Below are 12519 nucleotides of genomic sequence, written 5' to 3'. Positions count from 1 at the left end.
TCGTTATTCAAAGATGGTTATGTTTCCTAACCATGAACAATGAGTTGTTATTTGATTAACGAGGTCACATCATTAGTAGAATGATCTGATTGACATGACCCATTCCATTAGCTTAGCACACGATCGTTTAGTATGTTGCTATTGCTTTCTTCATAACTTATACATGTTCCTATGACTATGAGATTATGCAACTCCCGTTTACCGGAGGAACACTTTGGGTACTACCAAACGTCACAACGTAACTGGGTGATTATAAAGGAGTACTACAGGTGTCTCCAATGGTCGATGTTGATTTGGCGTATTTCAAGATTAGGATTTGTCACTCCGATTGTCGGAGAGGTATCTCTGGGCCCTCTCGGTAATACACATCACATAAGCCTTGCAAGCATTACAACTAATATGTTAGTTGTGAGATGATGTATTACGGAACGAGTAAAGAGACTTGCCGGTAACGAGATTGAACTAGGTATTGGATACCGACGATCGAATCTCGGGCAAGTAACATACCGATGACAAAGGGAACAACGTATGTTGTTATGCGGTCTGACCGATAAAGATCTTCGTAGAATATGTAGGAGCCAATATGGGCATCCAGGTCCCGCTATTGGTTATTGACCGGAGACGTGTCTCGGTCATGTCTACATTGTTCTCGAACCCGTAGGGTCCGCACGCTTAAGGTTACGATGACAGTTATATTATGAGTTTATGCATTTTGATGTACCGAAGGAGTTCGGAGTCCCGGATGAGATCGGGGACATGACGAGGAGTCTCGAAATGGTCGAGACGTAAAGATTCATATATTGGATGATATGGTTAGGCCAAGGGGTCAAGCCCATGAGGCTTTAGGTCGGTGCAAAAAGGAGTCTTGCGGAGGCCAGGGGGCCAAACGCCGGAGACCCTGGCGTCTGGCCCTGGGCCAGACGCCGAGGCCCATGGCGTCTGGGCCAGACGCCAAGGATTGTGGCGTTTGGTCCTGGAGTCCGAGTGGGACTCTTGCCTTTCGGGCAAAACCGACTTTGAGGAGGCTTTTGCTCCAAGTTTCGACCCCGGGGCTCAACATATAAATAGAGGGGCAGGGCTAGCACCAAAGAGACAACAAGTTGATCCACGTGATCTATTCCTTAGCCGTGTGCGGCGCCCCCAGCCACCATATTCCTCGATAATACTGTAGCGGAGTTTAGGCGAAGCCCTGCTGCTGTAGTTCATCAAGATCGTCACCACGCCGTCGTGCTGACGGAACTCTTCCCCGACACTTTGCTGGATCGGAGTCCGGGGATCGTCATCGAGCTGAACGTGTGCTCGAACTCGGAGGTGCCGTAGTTTCGGTGCTTGATCGGTTGGATCGAGAAGACGTACGACTACTTCCTCTACGTCGTGTCATCGCTTCCGCAGTCGGTCTGCGTTGGGTACGTAGACGATACTCTTCCCTCGTTGCTATGCATCACATGATCTTGCGTGTGCGTAGGAAATTTTTTGAAATTACTACGAAACCCAACAGTGGCATCCGAGCCTAGGTTATTTATGTTGATGTTATATGCACGAGTAGAACACAAGTGAGTTGTGGACGATACAAGTCATACTGCCTACCAGCATGTCATACTTTGGTTCGGCGGTATTGTTGGACGAGACGACCCGGACCAACCTTACGCGTACGCTTACGCGAGACCGGTTCCCTCGACGTGCTTTGCACAGAGATGGCTTGCGGGCGACTGCCTCTCCAACTTTAGTTGAACCAAGTATGGCTACGCCCGGTCCTTGCGAAGGTTAAAACGGAGTCTATTTGACAAACTATCGTTGTGGTTTTGATGCGTAGGTGAGATTGGTTCTTACTTAAGCCCGTAGCAGCCACGTAAAACATGCAACAACAAAGTAGAGGACGTCTAACTTGTTTTTGCAGGGCATGTTGTGATGTGATATGGTCAAGGCATGGTGCTGAATTTTATTGTATGAGATGATCATGTTTTGTAACCGAGTTATCGGCAACTGGCAGGAGCCATATGGTTGTCGCTTTATTGTATGCAATGCAATCGCGATGTAATGCTTTACTTTATTACTAAACGGTAGTGATAGTCGTGGAAGCATAAGATTGGCGAGACGACAACGATGCTACGATGGAGATCAAGGTGTCGCGCCGGTGACGATGGTGATCATGACGGTGCTTCGGAGATGGAGATCACAAGCACAAGATGATGATGGCCATATCATATCACTTATATTGATTGCATGTGATGTTTATCTTTTTATGCATCTTATCTTGCTTTGATTGACGGTAGCATTATAAGATGATCTCTCACTAAATTATCAAGAAGTGTTCTCCCTGAGTATGCACCGTTGCGAAAGTTCTTCGTGCTGAGACACCACGTGATGATCGGGTGTGATAGGCTCTACGTTCAAATACAACGGGTGCAAAACAGTTGCGCACGCAGAATACTCAGGTTATACTTGACGAGCCTAGCATATACAGATATGGCCTCGGAACACGGAGACCGAAAGGTCGAGCGTGAATCATATAGTAGATATGATCAACATAGTGATGTTCACCATTGAAACTACTCCATCTCACGTGATGATCGGACATGGTTTAGTTGATTTGGATCACGTGATCACTTAGAGGATTAGAGGGATGTCTGTCTAAGTGGGAGTTCTTAAGTAATATGATTAATTGAACTTAAATTTATCATGAACTTAGTCCTGGTAGTATTTTGCAAATTATAGATCAATAGCTCGCGTTGTTGCTTCCCTGTGTTTATTTTGATATGTTCCTAGAGAAAATTGTGTTGAAAGATGTTAGTAGCAATGATGCGGATTGGATCCGTGATCTGAGGATTATCCTCATTGCTGCACAGAAGAATTATGTCCTTGATGCACCGCTAGGTGACAGACCTATTGCAGGAGCAGATGCAAACATTATGAACGTTTAGCTAGCTCAATATGATGACTACTTGATAGTTTAAGTGCACCATGCTTAACGGCTTAGAATCGGGACTTCAAAGACGTTTTGAACGTCATGGACCATATGAAATGTTCCAGGAGTTGAAGTTAATATTTCAAGCAAATACCCGAGTTGTGAGATATGAAGTCTCCAACAAGTTCTATAGCTAAAAGATGGAGGAGAATCGCTCAACTAGTGAGCATGTGCTCAGATTGTCTGGGTACTACAATCGCTTGAATCAAGTGGGAGTTAATCTTCCAGATAAGATAGTGATTGACAGAATTCTCTAGTCACCATCACCAAGTTAGTAGAACTTCGTGATGAACTATAATATGCAAGGGATAACGGAAACAACTCCCAAGCTCTTCGTGATGATGAAATCAATGAAGGTAGAAATCAAGAAAAACATCAAGTGTTGATGGTTGATAAGACCACTAGTTTCAAGAAAAGGGCAAAGGGAAGAAGGGGAACTTCAAGAAGAACGGCAAGCAAGTTGCTGCTCAAGTAAAGAAGCCCAAGTCTGGTCCTAAGCCTGAGACTAAGTGCTTCTACTGCAAAGGGACTGGTCACCGGAAACGGAATCACCCCAAGTGATTGGCGGATAAGAAGGATGGCAAAGTGAACATAAGTATATTTGATATACATGTTATTGATGTGTACTTTACTAGTGTTTATAGCAAACCCTAAGTATTTGATACTAGTTCAGTTGCTAAGATTAGTAACTCGAAACGGGAGTTGCAGAATAAACAGAGACTAGTTAAGGGTGAAGTGACGATGTGTGTTGGAAGTGGTTCCAAGATTGATATGATCATCATCGCACACTCCCTATAATTTCGGGATTAGTGTTGAAACTAAATAAGTGTTATTTGGTGTTTGCGTTGAGCATGAATATGATTTGATCATGTTTATTGTAATACGGTTATTCATTTAAGTAAAAGAATAAATTGTTGTTCTGTTTACATGAATAAAACTTTATATGGTTACACACCCAATGAAAATAGTTCATTGGATCTCGATCTTAGTAATACACATATTCATAATATTGAAACCAAAAGATGTAAAGTTAATAATGATAGTGCAACTTATTTATGGCACTGCCGTTTAGGTCATATTGGTGTAAAGCGCATGAAGAAACTCCATGCTGATGGGATTTTGGAATCACTTGATTATGAATCACTTGATGCTTGCGAACCATGCCTTATGGGCAAGATGACTAAAACGCCGTTCTCCGGAACAATGAAGCAAGCAACAGATTTGTTGGAAATCATACATACCGATGTATGTGGTCCGATGAATATTGAGGCTCGAGGCGGATATCGTTATTTTCTCACCTTCACAAGATGATTTGAGCAGATATGGGATATATCTACTTGATGAAACATAAGTCTGAAATAATTGAAAGGTTCAAAGAATTTCAGAGTGAAGTGGAAAAATCATCGTAACAAGAAAAATAAAGTTTCTGCGATCTGATCACGGAGACGAATATTTGAGTTACGAGTTTGGTCTTCAATTAAAACAATGTGGAATAGTTTCATAGCTCACGCCACCTGGAACACCACAATGTTATGGTGTGTCCGAACGTCGTAACCGCGCTTTATTGGATATGGTGCGATCTATGATGTCTCTTATTGATTTACCATTGTCGTTTTGGGGTTATGCATTAGAGACAGCTGCATTCACGTTAAAAGGGCACCATCTAAATCCGTTGAGACGACACTATATGAACTGTGGTTTAGCAAGAAACCCAAGTTGTCGTTTCTTAAAGTTTGGGGCTGCGATGCTTATGTGGAAAAGTTTCATCCTGATAAGCTCGAACCCAAATCGGAGAAGTGCGTCTTCATAGAATACCCAAAGGAAATTGTTGGGTACACCTTCTATCACAGATCCGGAGGCAAGATATTCGTTGCTAAAAATGGATCCTTTCTGGAGAAGGAGTTTCTCTCGAAAGAAGTGAGTGGGAGGAAAGTAGAACTTGATGAGGTAACTGTACCTGCTCCCTTATTGGAAAGTAGTTCATCACAGAAATCAGTTCCTGTGACAAATACACCAATTAGTGAGGAAGCTAATGATATTGATCATAAAACTTCAGATCAAGTTACTACAGAACCTCGTAGGTCTTCCAGAGTAAGATCTGCACCAGAGTGGTGTAGTAATCATGTTCTGGAAGTCATGTTACTAGACCATGATGAACCTACGAACTATGAGGAAGCGATGATGAGCCCAGATTCCGCGAGATGGCTTGAGGCCATAAAATCTGAGATATGATCCATGTATGACAACAAAGTATGGACTTTGATTGACTTGCTCGATGATCAGCAAAGCCATGTTAAATAAATGGATCTTCAAGAGGAAGACGGACACTGATAGTAGTGTTACTATCTACCAAGCTCGACTTGTTGCAAAAGTTTTTCAACAAGTTCAAGGTGTTGAATACGATGAGGTTTTCTCACTCGTATCGATGCTTAAGTCTATCTGAATCATGTTAGCAATTGCCACATTTTATGAAATCTGGCAAATGGATGTCAAAACTGCATTCCTTAATGGATTTATTAAAGAAGAGTTGTATATGATGCAACCAGAAGGTTTTGTCAATCCTAAAGGTGCTAACAAAATGTGCAAGCTCCAGCGATCCATCTATGGACTGGTGCAAGCATCTCGGAGTTGGAATATACGCTTTGATAAGTTGATCAAAGCATATAGTTTTATATGGACTTACGATGAAGCCTGTATTTACAATAAAGTGAGTGGGAGCACTACAGCCTTTCTGATTAGTATATGTGAGTGACATATTGTTGATCAGAAATGATGTAGAATTTTTCTGCAAAGCATAAAGGAGTGTTTTAAAGGAGTTCTTTAAAAAGAAAAGACCTCAGTAAAAAGCTACTTATATATTGAGCATCAAGATCTATTGAGATAGATCAAGACGCTTGATAAGATTTTCAATGAGTACATACCTTGGCAAGATTTTGAAATAGTTCAAAATGGAACAGTTAAAGAAAGAGTTCTTGCCTGTGTTGCAAAGGTATGAAATTGAGTAAGACTCAAATCCCGACCACAGCAGAAAATAGAAAGAGAATGAAAAGTCATTCCCTATGCCTCAGTCATAGGTTCTATAAAGTATGCTATGCTTTGTACCAGACCTATTGTATACCTTGCTCTGTATTTGGCAAGGGAGTACAATAGTGATCTAGGAGTAGATCACTGGACATTGGTCAAGAATATCCTTAGTAAGGACTAAGGAGATGTTTCTCGATTATGGAGGTGATAAAAGAGTTTGTTGTAAAAGTTACATCAGTGCAAACTTTTACACTGATCCAGATGACTCTAAGTCTCAATCTGGATACATATTGAAAGTGGGAGCGATTAGCTAGAGTAGCTCCGTACAGAGCATTGTAGACATAGAATATTTGCAAAATACATACGGCTCTGAATGTGACAGACCCGTTGACTAAGCTTCTCTCACGAGCAAAACATGATCACACCTTAGTACTCTTTGGATGTTAATCACATAGCGATGTGAACTAGATTATTGACTCTAGTAAACCCTTTGGGTGTTGGTCACATGATGATGTGAACTATGGGTGTTAATCATATACAGATATGAATATTGGTGTTAAATCACATGACGATGTGAACTAGATTATTGACTCTAGTGCAAGTGGGAGACTGAAGGAAATATGCCCTAGAGGCAATAATAAAGTTATTATTTATTTCCTTATAATCATGATAAATGTTTATTATTCATGCTAGAATTGTATTTACCGGAAACATAATACATGTGTGAATACATAGACAAACAAAGTGTCACTAGTATGCCTCTACTTGACTAGCTCGTTAATCAAAGATGGTTATGTTTCCTAACCATGAACAATGAGTTGTTATTTGATTAACGAGGTCACATCATTAGTAGAATGATCTGATTGACATGACCCATTCCATTAGCTTAGCACCCGATCGTTTAGTATGTTGCTATTGCTTTCTTCATAACTTATACATGTTCCTATGACTATGAGATTATGCAACTCCCGTTTACCGGAGGAACACTTTGGGTACTACCAAACGTCACAACGTAACTGGGTGATTATAAAGGAGTACTACAGGTGTCTCCAATGGTCGATGTTGGGTTGGCGTATTTCGAGATTAGGATTTGTCACTCCGATTGTCGGAGAGGTATCTCTGGGCCCTCTCGGTAATACACATCACATAAGCCTTGCAAGCATTACAACTAATATGTTAGTTGTGAGATGATGTATTACGGAACGAGTAAAGAGACTTGCCGGTAACGAGATTGAACTAGGTATTGGATACCGACGATCGAATCTCGGGCAAGTAACATACCGATGACAAAGGGAACAACGTATGTTGTTATGCGGTCTGACCGATAAAGATCTTCGTAGAATATGTAGGAGCCAATATGGGCATCCAGGTCCCGCTATTGGTTATTGACCGGAGACGTGTCTCGGTCATGTCTACATTGTTCTCGAACCCGTAGGGTCCGCACGCTTAAGGTTACGATGACAGTTATATTATGAGTTTATGCATTTTGATGTACCGAAGGAGTTCGGAGTCCCGGATGAGATCGGGGACATGACGAGGAGTCTCGAAATGGTCGAGACGTAAAGATTCATATATTGGATGATATGGTTAGGCCAAGGGGTCAAGCCCATGAGGCTTTAGGTCGGTGCAAAAGGAGTTTTGCGGAGGCCAGGGGGCCAAACGCCGGAGACCCTGGCGTCTGGCCCTGGGCCAGACGCCGAGGCCCATGGCGTCTGGGCCAGACGCCAAGGATTGTGGCGTTTGGTCCTGGAGTCCGAGTGGGACTCTTGCCTTTCGGGCAAAACCGACTTTGAGGAGGCTTTTGCTCCAAGTTTCGACCCCGGGGCTCAACATATAAATAGAGGGGCAGGGCTAGCACCAAAGAGACAACAAGTTGATCCACGTGATCTATTCCTTAGCCGTGTGCGGCGCCCCCAGCCACCATATTCCTCGATAATACTGTAGCGGAGTTTAGGCGAAGCCCTGCTGCTGTAGTTCATCAAGATCGTCACCACGCCGTCGTGCTGACGGAACTCTTCCCCGACACTTTGCTGGATCGGAGTCCGGGGATCGTCATCGAGCTGAACGTGTGCTCGAACTCGGAGGTGCCGTAGTTTCGGTGCTTGATCGGTTGGATCGAGAAGACGTACGACTACTTCCTCTACGTCGTGTCATCGCTTCCGCAGTCGGTCTGCGTTGGGTACGTAGACGATACTCTTCCCTCGTTGCTATGCATCACATGATCTTGCGTGTGTGTAGGAAATTTTTTAAAATTACTATGAAACCCAACACGAAGCCCTGCCGAGATCGCCGCTACTTCCACCACCATGCCGTCGTGCTGCTGGATCTCCATCAACCTCTCCTTCCCCCTTGCTGGATCAAGAAGGAGAATACGTCTTCCCCAACCGTACGTGTGTTGAACGCGGAGGTGCCGTTCGTTCGGCACTAGGATCTTCGGTGATTTGGATCACGACGAGTACGACTCCCTCAACCCCGTTCTCTTGAACGCTTCCGCTCGCGATCTACAAGGGTATGTAGATGCACTCATCTCTCTCGTTGCTAGATGACTCCATAGATTGATCTTGGTGAAGCGTAGAAATTTTTTATTTTCTGCAACGTTCCCCAACAGTGGTATCAGAGCTAGGTCTATGCGTAGTTTCTATGCACGAGTAGAACACAATCTTGTTGTGGGCGTAGATGTTGTCAATTTTCTTGCCACTACTAGTCTTATCTTGTTTCGGCGGCATCATGGGATGAAGCGGCCCAGACCGACCTTACACGTACGCTTACGTGAGACAGGTTCTGCCGACTGACATGCACTAGTTGCATAAGGTGGCTAGCGGGTGTCTGTCTCTACCACTTTAGTAGGATCAGATTCGATGAAAAGGGTCCTTATGAAGGGTAAATAGAAATTGGCATATCACGTTGTGGTTTTACGTAGGTAAGAAACGTTCTTGCTAGAACCCTATTGCAGCCACGTAAAAACATGCAACAACAATTAGAGGACGTCTAACTTGTTTTTGCAACATATGCCTTGTGATGTGATATGGCCAAAAAGAGTTGTGATGAATGATATATATGTGATGTATGAGATTGATCATATTCTTGTAATAGGAATCACGACTTGCATGTCGATGAGTATGACAACCGGCAGGAGCCATAGGAGTTGTCTTAATTATTGTATGACCTGTGTGTCAATGAATAAACGCCATGTAATTACTTTATTTTATTGCTAAACCGTTAGCCATAGTAGTAGAAGTAATAGTTGGCGAACAACTTCATGGAGACACGATGGTGGAGATCATGATGATGGAGATCATGGTGTCATGCCGGTGACGGAGATGATCATGGCGCCCCGAAGATGGAGATCAAAGGAGCGATATGGTGTTGGCCATATCATGTCACTATTTGATTGCATGTGATGTTTATCATGTTTTTGCATCTTATTTGCTTAGAACGACGGTAGTAAATAAGATGATCCCTCACAATAATTTCAAGAAAGTGTTTCCCCTAACTATGCACCGTTGCGAAAGTTCGTTGTTTCGAAGCACCATGGGATGATCGGGTGTGATAGATTCCAACGTCCACATTCAACGGGTGTAAGACATATTTACACATGCAAAAACACTTAGGTTGACTTGACGAGCCTAGCATGTACAGACATGGCCTTGGAACACAAGAGACCGAAAGGTCGAACATGAGTCGTATGGAAGATACGATCAACATGGAGATGTTCACCGATGATGACTAGTCCGTCTCACATGATGGGCGGACACGGTCTAGTTGAGTCAGATCATGTATCACTTAGATGACTAGAGGGATGTCTAATCCGAGTGGGAGTTCATTAAATAGTTTGATTAGATGAACTTAATTATCATGAACTTAGTCTAAAAACCTTTGCAAAATGTCTTGTAGATCAAATGGCCCACGCTCATGTCAACCTCAACTTCAACGTGTTTCTAGAGAAAACCAAGCTGAAAGATGATGGCAGCAACTATACGGACTGGGTCCGGAACCTGAGGATCATGCTCATAGCTGCCAAGAAAGCATATGTCCTAGAAGCACCGCTAGGTGACACACCCATCCCAGAGAACCAAGACGTTATGAACGCTTGGCAGTCACGTGCTGATGATTACTCCCTTGTTCAGTGCGGCATGCTTTACAGCTTAGAACCGGGGCTCCAAAAGCATTTTGAGCAACACGGAGCATATGAGATGTTCGAAGGGCTGAAAATGATTTTCCAAGCTCATGCCCGGGTCGAGAGATATTAAGTCTCCGACAAGTTCTACAGTTGTAAGATGGAGGAAAATAGTTCTCTCAGTGAGCACATACTCAAAATGTCTGGGTTGCACAACCGCCTGTCCCAGCTGGACATTAACCTCCCAGACGAGGCGGTCATTGACAGAATCCTTCAGTCGCTCCCATCTAGCTACAAGAGCTTTGTGATGAACTACAATATGCAGGGGATGGTGAAAACTATTAGTGAAGTATTTTCAATGCTGAAATCAGTGGAGGTGTAAATCAAAAAGGAACGTCAAGTGTTGATGGTCAATAAAACCACTAAGTTCAAGAAAGGCAAGGGTAAGAAGAACTTCAAGAAGGACGGCAAGGGAGTTGTCGTGCCCGGTAAGCCAGTTGCCGGGAAGAAGCCAAAGAATGGACCCAAACCTGAGACTGAGTGCTTTTATTGCAAGGGAAGCGGACACTGGAAGCGGAACTGCCCCAAATACTTAGCGGACAAGAAGGCCGGCAACACTAAAGGTATATGTCATATACATGTAATTGATGTGTACCTTACCAATACTTGTAGTAGCTCCTGGGTATTTGATACCGGTGCGGTTGCTCATATTTGTAACTCAAAACAGGAGCTACGGAATAAGCGAAGACTGGCGAAGGACAAGGTGACGATGCGCGTTGGGAATGGTTCCAAGGTCGATGTGATCGCCGTCGGCACGCTACCTCCACATTTACCTACGGGATTAGTTTTAAACCTCAATAATTTATTTAGTGCCAGCTTTGAGCATGAACATTGTATCCGGATCTCGTTTAATACGAGATGGCTACTCATTTAAATCCGAGAATAATGGTTGTTCTATTTATATGAGAGATATGTTTTATGGTCATTCCCCGCTGGTCAATGGTTTATTCTTAATGAATCTCAAACGTGATGTTACACATATTCATAGTGTGAATACCAAAAGATGTAAGATTGATAATGATAGTCCCACATATCTGTGGCACTGCCGCCTTGGTCACATTGATGTCAAACGCATGAAGAAACTCCATACAGATGGACTTTTGGAGTCTCTTGATTTCGAATCATTTGACACGTGCGAACCATGCATCATGGGTAAAATGACCAAGACTCCGTTCTCCGGAACAATAGAGCGAGCAACCAACTTATTGGAAATTATACATATTGATGTGTGCGGTCCAATGAGCATTGAGGCTCGCGGTGGCTATCGTTATGTTCTCACTCTCATTGATGATTTAAGTAGATATGGGTATGTCTACTTGATGAAACACAAGTCTGAGACCTTTGAAAAGTTCAAGGAATTTCATAATGAGGTTGAGAATCAACGTGACCGAAAAATAAAGTTCTTACGATCAGATCATGGAGGAGAATATTTAAGTCACGAATTTGGTGCGCACTTAAGGAAATGTGGAATCGTTTCACAACTCACGCCGCCTAGAACACCTCGGCGTAACGGTGTGTCCGAGCGTCGTAATCACACTCTATTGGATATGGTGCGATCTATGACGTCACTCACCGATTTACCGCTATCATTTTGGGGATACGCTCTAGAGACAGCTACATTCACTTTAAATAGGGCACCATCTAAATCCTTTGAGACGACACCATATGAATTATGGTTTGGGAAGAAACCTAAGCTGTCGTTTCTAAAAGTTTGGGGATGCAATGCTTATGTCAAGAAACTTCAACCTGAAAAGCTCGAACCCAAGTCGGAAAAATGCATCTTCATAGGATACCCTAAGGAAACCATTGGGTATACCTTCTGGAGAAAGAGTTTCTCTCGAAAGAAGTAAGTGGGAGGAAAGTGGAACTTGATGAAGTACTACCTCTTGAACCGGTAAGTAGCGCAGCTCAGGAAGATGTTCCTGTGGTGCCTGCACCAACTAGAGACGAAATTAATGATGATGATCAAGGTACTTCAGATCAAGTTACTACTGAACTTCGTAGGTCCACGAGGACACGTTCCACACCAGAGTGGTATGGCAACCCTGTCTTGGAAATCATGTTGTTAGACAACGGTGAACCTTTGAACTATGAAGAAGCAATGGCGGGACCAGATTCCAACAAATGGCTTGCAGCCATGCAATCCGAGATAGGATCCATGTATGAAAACAAAGTGTGGACTTTGACAGACTTGCCCGATGATCGGCGAGCGATAGAAAACAAATGAATCTTTAATAAGAAGACGGACGCGGATGGTAATGTTACCATCTATAAAGCTTGACTTGTCGCTAAGGGTTATTAACAAGTTCAAGGGGTTGACTACGATGAGACCTTCTCTCCCGTAGCGAAGCTG

Source organism: Triticum aestivum, chromosome 2B (genome assembly GCF_018294505.1).
Source record: "Triticum aestivum cultivar Chinese Spring chromosome 2B, IWGSC CS RefSeq v2.1, whole genome shotgun sequence".
Lineage (NCBI taxonomy): Eukaryota > Viridiplantae > Streptophyta > Magnoliopsida > Poales > Poaceae > Triticum > Triticum aestivum.
The sequence above is the reverse complement of the archived record's forward strand: the minus strand, read 5'-3'. Positions refer to the sequence as shown.